This window comes from Ursus maritimus, unplaced genomic scaffold (assembly GCF_017311325.1).
Source record: "Ursus maritimus isolate PB19 unplaced genomic scaffold, ASM1731132v1 scaffold_10, whole genome shotgun sequence".
NCBI classification, from domain to species: domain Eukaryota; kingdom Metazoa; phylum Chordata; class Mammalia; order Carnivora; family Ursidae; genus Ursus; species Ursus maritimus.
Window position 1 is genome coordinate 29,749,378 of NW_024423344.1, and position 20,687 is coordinate 29,770,064.

The 20,687-nt window shown below is 46.9% G+C and overlaps 1 long non-coding RNA gene across 1 annotated transcript; it reads left to right on the plus strand.

The window, feature by feature from the left end:
- The first annotated feature begins 15,905 nt into the window (after nucleotides 1-15,905).
- Nucleotides 15,906-19,793, plus strand: LOC103677548. The gene is made up of 4 exons (XR_572436.2): nucleotides 15,906-16,097; nucleotides 17,410-17,582; nucleotides 18,477-18,596; nucleotides 18,760-19,793. It is a non-coding gene; the product is annotated as an uncharacterized LOC103677548 (long non-coding RNA).
- Nucleotides 19,794-20,687: the final 894 nt, after the last annotated feature.

The window sequence follows — 20,687 nt, forward strand, 5'->3', positions numbered from 1 at the left end:
CCCCTGCCCTCTGACAACCACCAGTTTGTTCTCCGCATCTATGATCCTGTGCAGTACTTTCTTTGTTTATTTTTTAAGATTTTATTTATTTATTTATTTATTTGAGAGAGAGAGAGTGCATGAGCAGGGGGAGGGGCAGAGGGAGAAACAGACTCCCTGCTGGGCCGGGAGCCCGATGGGGGACTCGATCCCAGGACCCTGGGATCATGACCTGAGCCGAAGACAGATGCTTAACTGACTGAGCCACCCAGGTGCCCCGTGCTCCTTTAATTCTTTTCTTGGATGCAGCTCATCTTGCTCTCACCGATGCCTAAGCCCCAGACTCTAGCACCTGGATTACTGGTCCTCTCCGAGTGAACCTCCTCTTCTGCCTGGCAGGGTAAGGGCTGGTGCCTGGCTACGTAGGTGGGGCAGGCACCTGGGACACAGGCCTCCTCATGTGGACCTATCAGCCCTCGTCTTTTCAGCCTTGCTTTGTGCCTGTCTTCAGGGGAACCTAGTATTATGAATTCCTGAGCTTTTTGGGGTCCTGGGGTATAAACAGATTTGCCTCTTGTTTCCTTCCCCTGCAGGCACTTGGATTCGGCTTTCCTTGTTGCCTTTCCCATACAGTTTCCATGTTACAAAATGTTATTGACATTTCTCATCTGTTTAGTCTTCTCCTGTCTGTTGTTTGTTTGTATATTTTTAGCTCTTTAATTCTTTTGCTGTCATTTTATTAGGTTTTGGGAGGAAGTAGAGATAAACACCTGTGTTTATTTAATCAGGAGTCCGATAATGGAATTTTAACGATATACAGACACCGAGGCCCCATCCCTAAAGATTCTCATTAAGGGGTGTAGGGTGGGATCTGGGCATTCCTGTATTTTAGGGGCTCCCAGTAGGGTGATGAGGTGAGCTGACTTCATGGCCCTCTGAGCCCCAATGGGGTGTGGCTTTGACCACATTCCTCATGCATAGTTGACTTCTATCCTTCTCACTAGAAGCACAGCAATGGGGAGCAGCTACATGTGAAAAGCGTTTATTAGGTGCTTTCTATGTCCCTGGAATTGTGTTAAAGATCCTTTTGGTTGCAGATGATTGAATTAAACAGCTTTGGCAGTGAATTTTTGGCCAATACAAATAATGATGGAAAAAGCAGGTAGTTAAACACCAGATGGGCTTCCCCAATCTTGCACCAATTCTTTTCTCTGTGTGCTGGCTTCATTCTTCGTGAGGCTAGAACCATCTCCACGGTCAGATTTGATCTTCTGTCTACAGATTCAAGACGAGAGAGGAAGGGTCTTTCCCTCACCCCCACTATTCTCATCCTAGCTCAAGTACGAACAATGCTGGGGACGGCCTTGGGGTGACTAGCCTGGGCCAGGTTTTACCTCCTAATCCATCATGATAGTGAAGTCGGGTATTAACGCCCTTGGCTATTCAAGGCTGGGCGTGCATGTGCACGATCTGTGCAAAACCACAAAATGCATCCATCTGTGCAAAACCACAAACATGCTTTTTTCCTTAGCATTCTGAAATGTTCCAAAGTTATGTCCCCGCCTATGCATCATTCCTATTCATTAGCTCTAGAAGTAGCTTTTTTTTTTTTTTTAAGATTTATTTATTTTAGTGAGGAGAGAAAGTGAGCAGGAGCGGGAGGAGGGGCAGAAAGGGGAGGGAGACAAACAGACTCCCTGCTGAGCTGGCAGCCCGATGCGGGTCTCAATCTCAAGATCCTGAGATCATGACCTGAGCCGAACTCAAAGAGTCAGATGTTCAACCGACTGAGCCTCCCAGGTGCCCTAGATGTAGCTTCTTATGATTCTGAAATTTACAGGCAATATGAACAGTTAATCTTTCTCAACTTACCCAAGCCCCTAGAGCTCTGGTCTCAGTGGGCCGAGTCCCCAGACCTGGCAGGCACTCGTGTAGCAAACAGCTTGACTGACTCTTACAGAAGATCTCTATCAGCGTCCGGGGATCCTGACTGCCTTGCATTTGCTGCTCTGGTTATCTGTTGCTGCACAGCAAACCACAGTTTCCGACGGTGACAACAGTAACAATCATTTATTCTGCTCACGGTTCTGGAGGTTACCTGGGTTCAGCTGGGTAATTCTCAGTCATGGTCTAAGACAGCAGCTGGGGCTGGGGGCCTCTCAAAGCCTTCTTCATCCCACAAAGGTTGCCTGGCTGGGAAGCCTCCGATGGCTGGCCTCCTCAGGCAACTCTCTCTCCTCGAGGTGTGTCCATCTGGCAGCCTCAGGGCTCTGGACTCCATACATGGCAGTTGGAGGCTCCCAGGATGACTGTCCCAAGATAAACTGGCAGAAGCTCCATGGCTGTTTCTATCCCAACCTCAGAAATCATAGTGTCCTCTCTGCTGCACTGTTCATTGAGGCCGTCACCAAGGCCTGCCCAGTTTCAAGGGGGAGGGGACAGATTTTGCAAACATATGTCAAAACCACTCTCCTGACCTTCACTCAGCCTGTGCCCCTTTTTAGGGTCTGTCACTTTATACATCCCACTTCTGGTTTTTATAGGATTCTTTGGTTGCCTTGACACGATTTGAATTAGCACAGAGCTAAACCACAGAGGGGCAGGGGGCTGGAGCCAGGGACTTCAACATCTGTACTCCCTGTTCCTTTTGAAGAGTCCGGGTGACTTGCTTAAGGACACATGCCCTCTTTGGACCAATGACTGTAGTTGTTGCCTCTCCATCCGTTACTGCGGTCCAGGTCGTGTTAAAGGTGGCAACTCCCACGTAGCCAAGAGAGTGAAGGCGTCAGGAAAGACAGTTCCCTGAAGGAGAAGGGGTGCTTCTCCCAGGGGAGGTGGGGCTGATGGGCTGCCGGGGCCGTGAAATTCTGCTCAGTTTTTACAGAGAGCATCTCACTGAATTCCAGCAACTGCCCTGACGTAGGTACCAATGTTATTCCCTTTTAACACATGAAAACACTGAGTCTTAGAGATTTTCAATATCACGTCCAAGGTCCCCCAGCCAAGCCCGGCAGAGTGAGAGTGAGTTGCTGAGCCATTCTGTCCAAATGCAAGTCCCTAATCTAAACACCTCTCTTTCCCCAGGCCTCGGCCACACTCTCCAGCACAGCCGATGGAGGTGAGAGACCAGAGCAGATAAAGGGGGAAGAAAGGGGTGTCCCCAGGAGGACGGGTCTCTGACGTCCAGCCCCCACATCTCATTTTTCTTTCCTACCCACCCGGCCAGCCTCTACTTCAGCTGCCGCCGTGGCCGCCACTCCTCCAAGTGGCTAAGCAGTGGCCCGATCGCCCTTAGGTACGTTGGTCCAGCAGCCGGCACCCTCTCCTCCCTTTGTTCAGCTGAAGTGAGGATGGACTGTCCCCAAAAGAATCTTATGAGGAAAGGCATAGAATATGAATATGAAGCAAACAACACAGAAATATAAGAGTTGAGGAGCTGCATGGGATCACAGAGCGTTGACTCCTTATCTTAGTTTCAGTAAAGGTCTGCCCCCCACCAGGATGGCTGCTACTGCTTGCTAGGCCCCCAGACCTTTTGTTTCATGCCCAGCCTGCGGCTGAAAGCACTTCCCACAGGTGCTTTCACCAGCTCGTTCTTTGGTTTCCCATTCACTGGCCACAAAAGGCTGAGGCTCCCCTGGCCACGTGATCCCCCGGGAGGGCATCCTTGATGAAGCCCCCTGTCACCCGAAGAAGAGTGACAGGCCCCTTACTTTCCACCATCCAAGATAATGCAGGATCGCTTCAGAAGTTCCTGAGAAGTTTCCATTGAGGTCGTCTGCAGGGCCATGGTCATCGACATGACCACAGCCCAATAGAGGTCAAGGCTTTTTGCCTGAATGTGTGTGTGTGTGTGTGTGTGTGTGTGTGTGTGCGTGAGTGTGAGTGGGGGGCAGAATTCTGATCGTTATAACTTCTCAATTTCAAAATGCCTCACACGTATGTAATGACAACCCACATATAGTCAGCGAAGGGGGGAGACAACAAGTGATTTCTCTCTCTGGACCTCTGTAGAACCCCCCTTATTACACGAGACCCTGCTGTTTGTGCAAGAGAGAAACAGAAGGACCTGAGACCGGTATTGTTTCCAAGTTGAGGGCTCCAGGGCTGGGGAGGGAACAGTTGTTTTTTTTAACAGCTGAGAGCAAGAGAAAAGAAAATTACAACAGTTTGACAGCATAATTTTAATAAGTTTTGTTTTTTCCTGGCACCGAGATTCATCAAATCATGGCTTGAAGCAATAGAGAGATAAGGGGGGAGAAAGTGTTGAGATAAGCAGCCACTGCGGTGGCCGCCTGCAATGTTATTGGGTTGTGAGGGCTGTTCACACTGTTGCTATTCCCAAATGCTTTACCGACTCAAATTAAAAAATGATTATTTAATGTATTCACTAGATCTGTCTACTCCCGAGAGAGTGCCTGTTATGGCCTTCCAATGGGTGGGGGTGGGCCGCGTTGGATTCCTATCTCTGCAAACCCGTCCTCTCCCAGCCCTCTCTCCTCCCCACTTCTGCTCCCCGCTGTGGTGGGGGGCGTGCTCTGCCACCTCTTAGCCTGCGGCTGAAGCCATGGGAAGCTCAGTTTTTCTGGGGTGCTTCAGAAGAGGAGGGGGGGCTGCCAGCGGAGAGGGCTGGCAGCTGTGGGGGTCTCCGCAGTAGCGTTGGACGTTCTGGAAATCCTAATGCATTCAGTTATTGGGCATCTATATGTAGGCTGGCTGTATGCCGGGTGCTGGGGGTGCCGGGAAGAAACAGGCAGCATCACTCACTGTCCTCGAAAACTTACGTATACTCTGTCCCTGTCCTGAGCCCTGGGCCTGCTCCCAAGGGGCGCTGTGCAGCAGGCTTGTCTCTGAGTGCAATGCAGCCCAGCTGGACCCCTGGACAGCTCGTGAATGCAGTGATAGTTCAGCTACCTACGGGGCTGTTCTGCTTTGGGAGGTGTTGGGGGTATAGGAGCCTGGTGTGATCCCTGGCATTGTTCTGCGTCGGTGGCTGGCCCTGGAAATGCCTGGCCCTGTGATATTCCCTGCTGCACCCCCCTGTAAGCCCGGGGGCTCTGACTGTCCAACAATCTGTTTTCGATGGGGATAAAATCTGTCTCACTTCTTAGCATCGATGACAGATGGTCCACAATCTTGACTACCCTAAGTTACACCAAATAAGAACGATACACACTTTTGTGAAAGATTTCATACTTACAGTTGTCAAATCCTGTCAGTTTCTACCTCTGCCTTATGCCTTCCGTCCATCAATCCCCTCCTTCCCGTTCCCACTGTCCTAATTCAATCCTTCATTATCTGCTGCCTAAGCTGATTTCCTCGCCTTTCTTGCCTGCATTCTCTCTGCCTTTGAAATCACCCCACATAATGCCACCGGATTAATCTTCTTAAAGTGTAGCTCAGATCGGGTCATTCTTTGGCTCAGAAGTATTTTGTGACTTCTTCCGGTTGTTTATCAAATTAAGAGAATGCTGTTTTGGCTTCGCACAAGGCAGGCTCCAACCCGGTGTGGCCATAGCTTCCCTACCTGCATCGGCTCACCCTGCATTGGGTGGCTGTTCTGCTTTCACGTCTAGCCCTCTGGCTGGAATGCTCCTTTTCGGGATGTTGGCGGCTGGATCTCTCGCTATCCTTCAGTACCCAGTGAAGATAGCTCCTCTTTCACAAAGCCTTTCCCCTGTCTCCAGATGGGGTGTGACTGCTCCAATCCTGAACCATCGTGGCAAGGGTTTTGTCCTTCTCTTACTTTTGTCCTTCTCTTACTTCTCTGATAGTCGTCAAAATTAGTGGTGAGTGCCCTCTTGGGATAGCAAACTCATGGGGGCAGTGACTTCTACCAGGGACTCAAAAGGTCTGTTGATTGTGGCGAATGGACTGGTATCCGTCCGTGCATTCCTGGCACGCAGTGCCTGGCAGCAGCTTTAGTGTTTTCTGGAAAAACAGAACCGAGGCCCCTTAGATGTTCCACCAATGGGATTATAAGGGATTAGAAATTATATATTTGTATGCATGTTCATTATTATATGTGTGAACAGAAATGCAGCGCAATCCAGCTTAGACAAAAAAGGGGTTTACTGGAAGGACACGGGTTTGCAGAACTGAGGAGGAAGACGAACTACCCAGGGTGGTTCCAAGGACCTCAGGGACAGGGATCCGCAGCTCTGTGGGTTGTGTGGACCGTATTTGCATGTCATTTTGCTTCTCTCTGGGAGTTAACTTTAAGGAAAGGTGGGAGGATGAGGGGGAGAAGGATGAAGGGCCGGACTCATCTGGGTCACGTATGATCACAGAAGATGATTAAGTTGATGACAGGGCTCTGTCCTATTACTTTTGACCCAAGCTGTAAGATTTATAGGACAATCCCTAATTGTGTCCTCTGCTTCCTGCAGAGGAAGCAGACCCACAGGGAGAGCCTGCCCCTTTCTTTTCCACTTGAGGGGGGGAGAGTAGGAGCTTTAGAAGGAGCAAGGAGCAGACAGGTGAGGGATGGGGCTGGAGGTGCTGCTGTGGTGGCAGTGGAAGTAGGGAGTGGGGCGGGCCAAGGACCAAGCTGAAGAATTCCTGATGAGTTCTGGCTCTAGGCACAGAGCACTGGAAACTAAGCCTTTTAATTAACAGGAGTTGATAAAAATGTCCTGGCTGCTGGGGCAATTAGATGACTTGAAAGGGCTTAAAAGAATAACTAAAGAAGCAGGTAATGAGAGATACATGCATCTGTGAGGCCATGACTGATGATATGGAACATCTGCCTACAGAGGTAACCTGAATATTTAACGTTGTGAATCTATAAATATTTAACTACATTCAAATATTTAGCTACTGCAATTGCCTCTCTTAAAAAATGAGATTTTTTTTTTCCCGAATACAGGGCCATTTTTTCTCAAAGCACAATGTCATCTAAGCAATTCATTTAAAAAATTGTTTTTGACAATTTCCCATTGATTACAGAATACAGCCCGTCGTGTGTTGGGATCCCTTCTGATACACGGATTGGACGGAGTGTAATGGGAGCTCTGATCTGGCTATCTTTCATCACACACAGGAGGTTAGGACACCTCTCCCAGTTTCTTGACATTTACTGAGCCCATCCTTTTCTTGCTCTCCCCATAAGAATCTTACGAGACTCCCCTCTGGGCAAAATCATGCCCCAATATAGAAAATCTATGCACTTAGGGAATGGTCAACAATCACAACAAAATAATAGCTAAAAATGGGGGATGGGTGTTTGTTAAAGGAAAGGTGGGGAAGGAAAATCTCCAGGACATTTGGCCACAGACATGTTCTCAGGAATATTAATTCTAGAAGAGACTTTGCATGGAAATGGAGCTAGTGGAACTTAATTCCCTTTGAACCACCTGTGCCCACATAACCTTTGGAAAGCCTGTGTATACCCCAGGGCTCAGGTTCTCTCGTTAAAAGGTTGCTGCTCTCCACATATGCTTTGTCTCTCAAAGTCTGTGCTTCTGAGGTCATTCCCTTCTCTCTCAACACCTTCTCTCCCTTCAGATTTAAGGGGAGACCCTTTATACAACCTCCAAGCCAAAGGAATGTAAGCTTCCATCTGTCTCTGTTAATGCTCTCATTATTGTCTACTGTATTATTTTCTACTGTCTATTGTATTAGTCAGGAGTCTCCAGAGAAACAACACCAGTATGGTGGAGATATATATACAGACAGAGAGCTATAAAAGGATATCTATTGTAAGAATAGGCTCATGAAATTGTGGAGGCTGAGAAGTCCCCACAATCTGCCCTCTGGGAGCTGGAGAACCAGGAAAGCTGATGGTATAAGTCCAAATCCAAGAATCCCGGTCTGAGTCCAAAGGTCTGATGAACCAGAAGTGCCAATGTCCGGTGGCCAAAGGCAGGAGAAGATGGATGTCTCAGCTCAAGCAGAGAGAGCAAAATCACCTTTCTTCCATCTTTTCATTCTGTTCAAGCTCTGGGATTGGATGGTACCGACCTGCGTTGGAGAAGGTGGTCTCTTTACTCAGTGTACTAATTCAAATGCTCATCTCTTCTGGAGACACCCTTACAGATACACCCAGAAACAGCTATCTGTTTGTCAGCTATCTGGATATCCTTTAGCCCAGTCAAGCTGACACATAAAATTAACCATCATGGAATACAGCCCATCGCTTCTGTTCCTATCACTGTCTCCATGATTTCCAAACAGCGCTTGTCCACCTTAAACACTTCCTACTTTATTGCTTGATCAATGACATCGCATATGGACTTTGGCTCTGTCTACCACCTTAGAGAGGCTCAGGGAATTAATAAGGCCCCTTGACGACGAAGGAGACACGCGCATACCAGCGTATTCGTACTTCTGATGACATCAGCAGTAATAAGATTACCACCTAATCGCTATTGAGTTGCAGCTGGGTGCAAGGTTCCTCACATAGTTCCTCACATTGCTCATCTGGAATCTTGCAACAAGCCTGAAGGTAGACTGTGTTACCTTCCTTTTACATCTGAGGCCATTGGTTGCCGAAGCCCATGCTCTTCCCTTCTGCACACAGTGAGAGGTGTCAGATCACTGTCGCTGGAGAGGAGAGGGGCTGAAGATGACCTGTCACAGAAGAATAATCATTCCATGAACTGACAGTCCTGGAGCTCTTGTATGTGCCAGGCCCTCTTCTGATGGCTTTGTAGGGACCACCTCATGTTATCCTCATGGCAACACGACAGGGTGTAAGGCTATTATTATCTTCACTTATCAGTTGAGGCACAGGGAAGGTAGAGGGCTGGCCTGGTGCCCCACTGGGAGTGAGTATCGGAGCTGGATTCACGCCCTGGCCACCTGGGTCCGGATGGGCAGCCAAGGGCCAGTGCTCAGGTGGCTCAGGATTGGTTGAAGGGATGGGGAATTCCCCTCCCCCTGACTTGCCCTTAAGTAGAGAAACCCTACTTCACACAGGGCCATAGCCACAGCCATTGTCCTCAGCACAATCACAGCTCAGTCACCTACAGCAATGAAGGGTGTGAGTTTGAGAAAAAAATCACAGGAATGGAAACTGAGAAGTAATGAGGCGCTGTGGCTGCCTGGTCCTTCCAAACACCATCATCCCCCAAACTACATTTTGGCCTCATCTGCCGCTGCCCTAAATTGTAGGTTACAGGAATCACCATGCTGTTTACTCCTACAGCTCTGCATCCTTTCTCATGCACTGACTTCAGTCTGAAAACCAGAGTCCCCTTTCCCTCCTGATCCCCAAGGCCAATTTAAAATTCATTTCCCAGGGGCGCATGGGTGGCACAGCGGTTAAGCATCTGCCTACGGCTCAGGGCGTGATCTCAGCGTTATGGGATCGGGCCCCACATCAGGCTCCTCATCTATGAGCCTGCTTCTTCCTCTCCCACTCCCCCTGCTTGTGTTCCCTCTCTCGCTGGCTGTCTCTATCTCTGTCGAATAAATAAATAAAACCTTTAAAAAAAAATAAAATAAAATTCATTTCCTCTAATCTGACAATGTTCGTAAGATGGAAAAGGTTTGTAGCTTTTGATTTAATGATTCCACTTTTAGGGTTTTAAGCTAGAAAACACTGATATTAAGGATTCAAAGATCTAAGTTCACAGATGGTCACTGCAACCGTGTTCGAAATGTCAAAAAGTGGAAGCAACCTGATTGTCCACTCACGAGGGAGAGTGAAATAAATTATAGCGCCTCCCAACAGACTCCCGTGCTGCAGTTTGAAAAGAATGAGATGGATACAGCACAGAAAGATGTTCAAGATACATAGTTAAGTGGGAAAAAAACCAGACTGTAAAGCAATATGGGTTGTATGAACAAATTTTCTTAAAAAATAAATAGAAATAAAAGCATACATATAGGGAAAGTCTAGAAATACACTAAACTATTGATGATGTAAATTATCTTTGGAGGGTAGGACTATGAGGGAGTTTTTCATTTTTCTGATACTTGCAAAATATTTAATTTAATTTCTTTTTTTTTCACGATTTTATTTATTTGAGACAGAGAGAGAGGGAGAGAGCACGAGCCTGGGGAGAGGGACAGAGACAGGGGAGAAGCAGACTCCCTACTGAGCACGGAGCTCAATGTGGGGCTCAACCCCAGAACCCCAGGATCATGATCTGAGCTCAAGTCAGACGCTTAACCAACTGAGGATCCCCTATTTTATTTTATTTTTTATAAAAGGCTGGAACTTGACTTCCTTGGGGCATCTCTCTGCTTACCCCCAACAGCCCCTTAACACATTGCTTGTACCTTTTTAAGTCCTTGTTCTGAACCCTAAACCTCTTGAACCCAGGGTTTGTGTCATTCATTTCTGTATGAGGTTGAATCATAGTCAAATGCCAGCATCTGACCCTATTCTGCCTGCAGAACCGGCAGATCCACTGCGTTGGGTCTGCTTTGGCCTCAGCGTGGTGCTTGGCTCATGGCTGGACTGACGTGAATGGATTTCATGTTGGCATTTGGTATTTAGAAATAGGCTGATTTTCTGTTTCACACGAACACATATTCATAGTTATAAATTATATTTATATATTTTTTCACATGTATTTCTACACATATTTATTCACACTGTTGATACCATTTGCTAATAATCAATTATTAATTATTAATGGTATTAATACTCATATTTTGTAAATGCAGTTCAGGTATGTGTATAATCGCACAACTATTGATTTGTTTGCGCAGGGGAAAAGATCAAAAGTGGAACTTCAAGATGAATCCTGGAAGCAGGAAAGCCTCTGAATGGGGAAAAAATAGGCAATCCTCTAATTCTTTCTGGTTCTTGATTTCTTTTTAAGACGTGTCAGCGAAAGAGAGTGAAGAGACTTGAACCAAGGCCAAGGCAATTTTTTCCACCCAAGGCAAGCCTTCAAACTGCCTGGCTAGGAGAGAGAACGCTGACAGCAGTACTGGGGTGGGGGGACTGCTCGTCAGAGTGCTTCTTTAAAGACAATCCATCTGTCGGGAGGGGTTGGCTGAGTTTCTTGGTTAAAGAGTTGTTCTTCTTTCTTTTCTTCATTACGAACTGTCATGATATTATACCTGAGTGATTAATCTCTGACCTCAAACTTTCCATAGGTTCAGACAGATTTCTCCTTTTGAACACAAGAAAATATTTTAATTTTAAAAAATATTTTATTTACTTAGAGAGAGCACATGAGTAGGGGGAGGAGCAGAAAGGAGAGGGAGAAACAGACTCCCGGCTGAGCAAGGAGCCCAATGCGATTCCGGGCTTGATCCCAGGACCCTGAGATCATGACCTGAGCCAAAGGCAGACGCTTAACTGACTGAGCCACCCAGATGCCCAAGAAAATATTTTAGGTGGTCAGTTTATTATTGGAAAAAATAAAATCAAATGTGCAAACTTGGGAACCTAGACTAGAATTCTGTGTTTCAAAGGCATGGGTGTGTTTAAAGATGAGATTGCCAGCTCTCCATCACTTTAGGGAAGAAAGCCTAAGAAACAGATTCCTATGGATCTGACGGATGACAGTCTCTGGGATTTCCACCTGCCAGGCCTGGACAGAGTCTGTCTCTCCAGGACAGAGTCTGTCTCTCCACCGGCCCTGGCAGGAGGCCAGCCTTGCCTAGCCTGTGAGAGTAAGGTCAAGGCTCAGAAATAGAATGGCCATTCAGCTCTGAAGAGGCACCCTAAGTAATTTTTAAGTAACTTAAAATCAGAGCACATTAGAACATTAGAACCAGAAGGGATTGTTTCCCAAAGTTCTGCCGGATATTTTTAGGCGTTCAGAAATAAGGGAGGAGGCGTTCCATGGCCACAGAAGATTGAGAAATGTTGGATGTAGCAGATGCTGTTGGTGTCCCGCTTCAGCACAAGACTCCACAACTCTTGTCTGTATGTCTAAGGCCCTTCCTGAAACCATGGAAGGCCGATCTGCCCTCACATAATGGGCCACGGGTGCCAGGAACTTGACACCCACCCGAAGCAGCCCTTAATCTCTGACTAGTGAGCGTCAGCATACAAACCTCCCAGCAGCCTGGCCCCTCAGGTGGGATAACTGAGGCGTGTGCTCAAACTGGCTCCTGCAATTTCCCATGGGACTGCATTCCAGCTGCCCCCGCGGGGAGCCATCTTAATGCATTCTTCAAGGCTGCCTTCCTGTCTCTGTCTTGCTTCCCAATTTCCTTGCTGTGTTTCCCTTCATTTCCCAAATCAATTACTTGCACTCAAATCCTGTCTCAGCTTCTGCTTCAAGAGCCCAAAGTAAGATAACTGGGTAAAGACAAAAAAAATGAACAAATTTCTTTACTATAGAACTTTCCAGAGCCTTTACTATGCTGATGCGCTTTGTGACTACTTAAGAGGGACATCCTGTCTGCAGCAGTTCCCAAATAATCGCCTACAAAACTGTATCCCCTGCCCCCACAGATCTCTCTTGAGACTAGTATTGCAAGTAAAATATTTGGGGAGTCAATTTCTTTATTTTACTGGTGAAAATGTTGTCAGTCTCCGCATTTTACTGACAAGAGGTCTAATCCTAGGAAAGTTAAGTATTCATCTACAGCGTCACAGCCACGAGTGGCAGAATTATGCTTAGAATCTAGGTTTCTTCTTCTTTTTTCTCCATACCATTTTGCATCTGTACCTCATTCCAGATCAGCCCGGTGTCAGAATTCTAAGGTCACGGAACATGGAATGGGGAGTTCAATTTCAGGGGTCCCATCTGGTCTCCATCACCAACCAGCTGTGCCCCTCTGCTGGTTCTCTCACAGTAATCCTTTGTCTTACCTTCTTCATCTAGGAAACCAGATGGTGAAATTAAGCTGACTTTAAAAAACTGTCGAGGTACAATACATCCAGCATGAACTACCATTTTAACTACTTCTAGCTGTACAGTTCAGTGGTGTCAAGTATGTTCACGGTGTTGTGCGACCATCATCGTCATCCAACTCCAGAACTTTCCATCTTCCCACACTAAAACTCCACACCCATAAAGCACAAACTCCCCGTTCCACCACTCCTCTAGTCCCTGGCAACCACCATCTTATTTTCTGATTCTGTGAAGTTGACTATTCCAGTACTTCATTTGAGTAGAATTAGCAGTATGTCTTTTTTGCGACTGGCTTATTTCACTTAGCATAATGTCCTCAATGTTCATCCATGTTGTAACAAATTGCAGAATTCCCTTCCTTTATAAGGCCGAATAATATTTCATCGTATGTACATACCACGTTTTGCTTGTCCATTCATTTGTCAATGGACAGTTGAGTTTGCGTCCATGTTTTAGCCACTGTGAATAATGCCACTATGAACATGGGTCTACAAAGAGCTCTTTGAGACCCTGCTTTCAATTCTTTTGGGTCTATACCCATAAGTGGAATTACTGGATCATACGGTAATTCTATAATTTTCTCTAAATTTTTTAAAGTCTGACTCCCAAGAGGGGAAAAAGAGAAAAATAAAGGGGGGGAGAAGGATGTCAACACTTGAAATCCCTGGGAAGTCACTTTAGTTGGAAGGGGAGGGGCTTGGAGCAAGGAGGGCAGGAGAACCTGCAATAGCTGCCTGCCTCTTTGTCCTCCCCTCTGGTCAGAAGCAGCAATCAGCAATCAGAGCACAGGCCGTTGATGTTTGAAGGACAGGGTTCTTTTCACCTACCCTGACTCCAGCAAGCTGTGTGTAGGTTGCTCCAGGAACACACGCAAAGCTTTTTGCTGCATTCCTGGGGTGAGGAATGGGTAGCTGCTACTGCTCTAAGAGCTGAAATTGACTGAAATTCATCCATTTGTTATCTAAGTCTGAAGTTGCAAACCTTCAATAGACTCCAGAGTTTCCAAAATAGTTGTATCAGATAGATTCTGCCAGTGCAATTGTTGTCTACTTGGGGAGACCAGTTCCTGGTCCTTCCTACCCGGCCATCTTCCCAGAATCCTCTTTATGTTTAATTTTTTGAGGAACTGCCATACTCCGTTTTCCAGAGAGGCTGTATCATTTTACATTCCCAACAGCAAGGCACAGTAATTTCTCCACATTCTTGTCAACATTTGATATTTACTTCTTTTTTATAATATCCATCCTAATAGATGTGAAGTGGTATCTCACTGTGGTTTTAATTGCATTTCCTTAATGATTAGTGATGTTGAACATCTTTTCATAGGCTTATTTGCCATCTATATATCTTCTTTGGAGAAATGTCTATTCATGTTTTGCCCATTTTAAAATTGTGGTTTTTTTTTTAATTGTTGTTGAGTTGTAGGAATTCTTTATATGATCTGGATATTAATTCCTGTTATCTTTTTAAGTTATCCTTTTTGTTGTAACACTTATGCATCTTTTTTTGCATTTTTTAAAAAAGTTCTTTTGATTTAAATAATCTCTACTCCCAATGTGGGGCTCAAATTCATGACCTTGAGATCAAGTCACACGGTCCTCTGACTGCACCCAACATTTATACATCTTAAAACGACATCAAAGCCATACCAGTCATTAACTCAAATGAACCCTATGCTCTGTCATAGAAGCTTAGAAACTGGCTACTCGAAGTGTGGTCCCCAGATTGGCAGTATTGGCATCATCTGGGAGCTTGATAGAAGTACAGAATCTTAGACCTCACTCCAGAGCTCCTGTGTGAGAATCTGCATTTGTACAAGGTCCCCAGGTGATTCACGAAGCCTGAGCAACACTGCTCCAGAACGCAGTGTGGCTGTGTAAGATGTAAGATAAATTAGGCATTTGCTTTTTTCAATTTTTGATTCTAGAATGATCCCATCCTGGCATTCTTGCCCTTTCTGCTATTAAGCTGTGCATTTCTGATGGCAATGTCACAAGTGTATGGCCCTTCGTAACCCTGACATGCTGAGATGGATGTTTTTCTCCAGTGCTGAATCAGATCAGTCCATATGTCTACATCTTTTTCTATCTACTTATCTTTTTTTCCCTTCTCCCTGCTCCAAAAATAAATGTAGCCAGTGGCTGTACCTTCTGTTTCTTTCCAGAAAAAAAAAAAAAAGAAAAGAAACAGATTCCCACGCTGGTTTTCAGTGGCCCATCTGACACTGTTTTATTTCTTAGCTGCTCTGTGTAAATTGCTTGTAGGCAATTTCTCTTCTTAACCTCCAACTGGGGCTTTGTACAGCCGAGGTGGTTATTATCGCAGCAAGTTAGTGACATCAATCCATCCTTTCCGCTGCGGGTTCGTATACCTTTAATGAGAACACTCCCTGAGTGTCCACTTCTGAGCTGCTGGGGCAGGTGCAGTAGCCAAGGGTGAGACCTCTGCACAAGGAACATTTGAGTCAATGAGACTCTTCCCTGACACCTGTACCCTACACACTTCATTTGATCATTAGCCTTGAAAAATGCCTTTGGCTCACATAGATTTCTGAGAAGGACAATAAGGAACGCAATACCTATGTTAATAGACATATTCACCTTGAACATAGGCTGGCTGCTTACTATTATGGTGTTCCCTCATGGTGAATCTTGCTTTTAATGGCTTATTGAACTCCCACTTACTCAGTCTAAGTTGTCTTTTAGTGATGTGAGTATTATCTTTGTTTATACTTATTTCTATCACATAGAGTACACAGGTAGAAGGAACCTGAAACTAAAACACATAGATTCTCACCACGTCTCAGTAGGAGTAAACCTGGAAGGAAGGAGGTGGGAGTCATGCATCTTTATGTAAACAGATGCTCACGATTAGTCAAAACCCTCCGTGCATTCTCCTGTGATACCTCTCACCAAGTGACTGCAGGGAGGGGCTTCTTGGGAGAAGGACAGTGTATGTAGTGGCTGTTGTGTTTGGTCAACGTCCATTCCCTTCCCTCTGATTAGCCTCAGCGCCTTGCAGTTACTCCCCACCTCTTCCCCACCCCACCCCCAGGCTAATGATTGGTTCTAGAACGGCAGGTGATGAAGTAAGGCATGTAGTGATGTCTAGGGGTGGGGTAGAGGTGGGAGAATTCTGAGAGGCTTCCTTGTTCTATGAAAACAAAGTGGTTCCTCTCTTTTTTGTTTGAATCTGTCGTGTCTGGAGACAATGTCTGGAGCCCTGCCGCCATATTGCCGAGGATGAAGCCAGTCCTGGGAACAAGCAACGCAGAACATTGGAAGGACCTGGGACCTCGATGGCATTGCTGGGCTGCTAGATCGACAAACCCTGAGACCCTGACCTGTGGTCCGTCAGTTTTGTGACAGAAAATTTCCATATTGTCTAAGTCAGTTTCAGCCAGGATTTTTGTTTCTTGTAGCCAAAAGCATTCTAACAGATACAGAGAGAAAATATGGACAGTTGCCCAATATTTCAGTGTTTTGGGTTTATTTAGTTTGCAGTGTTGTAAGTTCATGGGATAAAACAGATCCATATTCCAAAGTGTGCAAACACATTCCAATGCGAACTATAAATTAGATGTAACTTTTAATCTTTACTCACATTTTAAAGTACCTACCTACCCCATGACTTTCCTTCACGAACACAGAAAACTGCAAGCTAGCTATTTTATTTCCACTGAGTGATGCAGCTTTGGGTGTAGAGGGGTGATTGTGGCCAGCATCTCTCGTCTAAGTCTGTTCCCTGTGAACTTGGCTGTGGGCCCATCCAGGCGTGGCTCTCACAAGACTTAAGGATCACAATAATCACAACGTGTGTTTCAACTCCATTAATTTGGGGGTAAGATAATGTTGATTTCTAAAAGGAAATTTAAAATTACATTTGAATTTTAAATTACATCTAAACTAACATTTAAAATTAAATGTTAATTATTTTCTGAGTAGTTGGGTCACGTATACGTTACATGATTCAAAGGCACAGAAGGGTAAACAGTGAAAGGAAATCTTCCCCTTACCTGTGGCTTCAGCTGCCTTGTTCTCCTTCCTAGTTGCAATCACGGTTACAGATTATGAAAGAAAACTTATCTCCCTAATCCACTCAGGCTGGGTTCAACCCAGGGCATGAGCCTGCTGGTACATGAGATTCTCGAAAGTTGGACAGAGCCCTAGATCTAGACTTGCTGAGATTGTACTCTGGTCTTGACCTTGAGAGAACAGCTGAGCCCCTCACCTTGATTAGGTCATCCAGCCTTCTTTTCTAAAATGGGGGTTAATAATGCCTGCTCTCTTCTTTCCGTGTGCTTAGTTAAACTTCAGATGAGATATGATGATAAACGTTCTCTGGAAAGATGAAAACACAACAGCGGCTGAATGCAGACAAATGAAAGTAGTTTACTGCATTGGGATCCAAAAATGAGATAAAGATTTTCTTGCACCTATTTAGAATTCCGTTTAATGCTTCAATAATTCTTGCATGACTGAAATATAAAAGGAAACATCAAGCATATGGAACCTGTTGTCAGGGGGTTCTAACTAGTTGGCTTTACTATTTGGGGTTCTAACTAGTTGGCTTTACTATTTTTGACCCCTTCTGAGGTACAGGAAACGTTAAGACTTGGGCAGGGTTTTTTATGTGTTTGTTTTTGTTTTTTCCATTCTAGGCGTTAAGTACTTCTGTTGGCTCCTCAGTGCAGGGGTAAAAGACCGAAAAGCAGGACCTGGTTTATACAATGTCTGGGGAGGCCATGGCCTGGTGGTGGTGGGTCAACCCCATGAGGAAGGGGAGCTCCTGCGGTGGGTTTGCTGATCCTAGGACTTGGGGCTTTTCTGCCAGGTGTGTATATAGTACAGGGATGTGTGCCTGGCGGGGGCGGGGGGCAGTGAACAAGTAGCCCTGCGGACAAGGTGGTGGCATCTGGATTCCTCCTGTTGGCCCAGAATTCTCATAGAATGAGTGCGCCATCATTGGAGAGGCATGACAAACCCAGCCTCTGTTTAAACTGGAGGTTTTCAGCAATATGCTGAGCTGCAGGCAGGACTGAGCGAGGCCGAGTGGGAAAGCACCCACAGCTGCCAGGGCGTACTCTGGTCCGATCAATGAGGGTTGACGGGTCGGGAAAAAGGCAGCATTGTGAGGGTCCAACCGCAGGCTGCTGCAGGAAGCCCACAACGGGCACGCGGAGCCTGTCCCAAAGGTGTCGTATTTATTCTGGCAGCCTCCCTGGTAAATCCGCGCTGAGCCCCAGCTGGGACACTGTCAGCTATGAAAGGGCGCTTCACCTTCTGCACGGGGCTTTTCATCGGCCTCCGGGCATTTGCGGTTCATCTGTTTAGATTTTGAGCCCGGCTCAAAAGACACTGTCCCTTTGTGCAAGGCTGCTGTGGTGGAGAAAAAAAGCCTCTCTGAATTAGGAGTCAAGCTACTGCCCTAGGATTGGGCCAAGATTTTTGCGGTCGCCATGGTAACAGCACCTTCTCGCACCTAAGAAAGATTCCTTTCTCTCAGAAGCACCGCGGCGCCGGCCACCCCCGCCCCCCAGCCCAGGTCTCTGTGGGCGGGGTCATTTCTGGAAGGTGAACAGAGGGCGCCTCTAGCCCCGGTGACAGGGTCGTCCCTGTTGCTCTCCACCGTCCCCTCCCCGGGTCCGACCTCCACACACTACTGGCGAATTTGGCCAAGTTGGGTTTTGACAGTTTACCCCCTGCCTTTGCATGGCTCCTTTTCCAGGGCCAGTCAAGTCAGCAAACTCAGGGGAGCGGCACAGCCCCGCGATTATGCGCCAGGCTCCGGGTTCGAGCTTCTGGGTTTGAATCGCAGCTGCAACATTTCCTAAGTACATGTCCTCAGGTAAGGTCCCGAGGCCCTCGGTTTTCGTACCTAGGAAATGGGGCTCATCACAGCACTTCCCTCCCAGGGCTTCGGGCAGGGTTCGATCGGGAGTGTGTGCAGAGTTCGGGGCGCCGCGGGCCGTGTGGGAAGAGCTCACAAATCAGCTGTGTTATTGTGACAGCGCGTCGTCGGGTGCAGCTCGCTCAGGATGGCACCAGAGGAGAGGCGGCAGCAGGGACGCAGGCGCTCCACCCCCCTCACCCCAGCCCTTCCTCACCTCAGGCAGGCACGCCCAGGCCCTTCCACACTCACCCCTGCCCCTGCCCTCGTTCTCCTTGCGGGCTCTGCAGCTGCTCTCCGTCTGTGCCTGTGCTCCACACCCCACGGGCCTCCATCCTGGCTCGCCCCGACTTTGGTGACTGCCGCTCCTTCTAGAATCCAGCCTCCCATCTGTTCTTGCCTGCCGCACATTCACTGTTGGTCTCCAGAGCGGGGTCTCGGTTGCTCATGCTTGCTGGGCACGGCGGGAAGGAAGGTGGTTGTTCGAGGCTGTCATGGCCAGCCCAGCACCTCTGCAAACAAGCCCTGCTGACTCCCTTCTGTCCGGCGACCATTCTCGGCGGGCCCGAGCTGGGAGCTCAGCCGGCCTGTCCGCTGTCTCAGCAGAGAGCTACGTGGGTCGGCGCCCCCACCCGCGTTCCTGCCTCACAACTGAGTTCGCCCCGGCCCCCGGCAGACCCTCGCCCCCCTGCCCCCTGGACCTGGCCCCTTCTGGCCTGTCGGGGTTTTATGTAGTTTGGGGGTGCTCACCGAGCTTCGGGTCTTTGCCGCCTGAGAGGCTGCCTTCCATCCCATCTGGGAGAACCAGGGCTCACCTGACAGACACCTAATGGAGCAGGGGGAGAGATGAGCCTGCCACAGTAGCAGAAACCAGCTCCCCTGCCAAACCTCAGCGTTCATTGAAATGATCTGCCATCACACCATGCCATAGTTTCTTGTACAGATGTGTGTTACAAAGTACGAGAGCCACTAGTCACCTGTGGCCATTAAGTGCTTGAAATGTGGCTAGTGTGAATTGAGAAGTGACACAGTGATAAAATACATGCTGTATCTTGAAGACAGTATAAAAAGTCAATGCTCTAATTAAGATTTTGATATTGATTACATGTTAGAATGATAGTATTTTGGATATATTGGGTTAAATAAAATGTATTATTAAATTAGTTTCACCTGATTATTTTTATTTTTTATTTTTTAAAAGATTTTATTTATTTGAGAAGGACACAGTGAGAGAGAGAGAGCATGAGTAGGGGGAGGTGGGGAAGGGCAGGAGGAGAGGGAGAAGCAGACTCCCCCGCTGAGCAGGGAGCCCCATGCCATTTGGGGCTTGATCCCGGAACCCAGGGATTGTGACCTGAGGGGAAAGCAGACTCTTGACCGACTGAGTCACCCAGGTGCCCCTGATTATTTTTATTTTTAAAATATGGCTACTAAGAAATTTAAATTACACATGTGACTCACATCTGTGACTTGCATTATTTTTCTATTGGACCGTGCTACTCTAGACTACCATCTTTCTGCAATAAGTTAGGGATCAAGGAAAATATATATTACTCTAGGAATTTTAATCAGAGAGGGATTTAACACAGCGAATTAGGTGCTTACAAAACCAAGGGTGGAGGAATGAAAATTAGCAGCAGGGGTGGGGGTAGGGGGTAGGTCTCCTTAACTTTCAGGTTCAAGTCTGATTTTCAGAGAATCAGGAAGTACTGCTCAGAGCAGAGGTCAGAAAGCAGGAAAATGCTGCTAATAGTCCCAGCTGCCCCACAACACCCAAGTGAGTGGTTGGCAAGAGTTTTGCTGGTTTCTGCAAAAACCCACATGTGATAAGGCCCATGAGGGCACCATGGGTGCTGGAGGAAGAATCATATGTCTTCTTGTCTCCCTTCTACCTTCCAAATCTCATGCAGACACATTTTGTTGGCAGAATGCAAATCATAGTCAGGATCCTGGATGTCATATAGTTCCCAGTCTTCCAGCCTCCCAATCTTTCAACCAACTGTTGAAAGTAAATAGGCAAAACTAAACCAAAACAAAATAACCTCAATA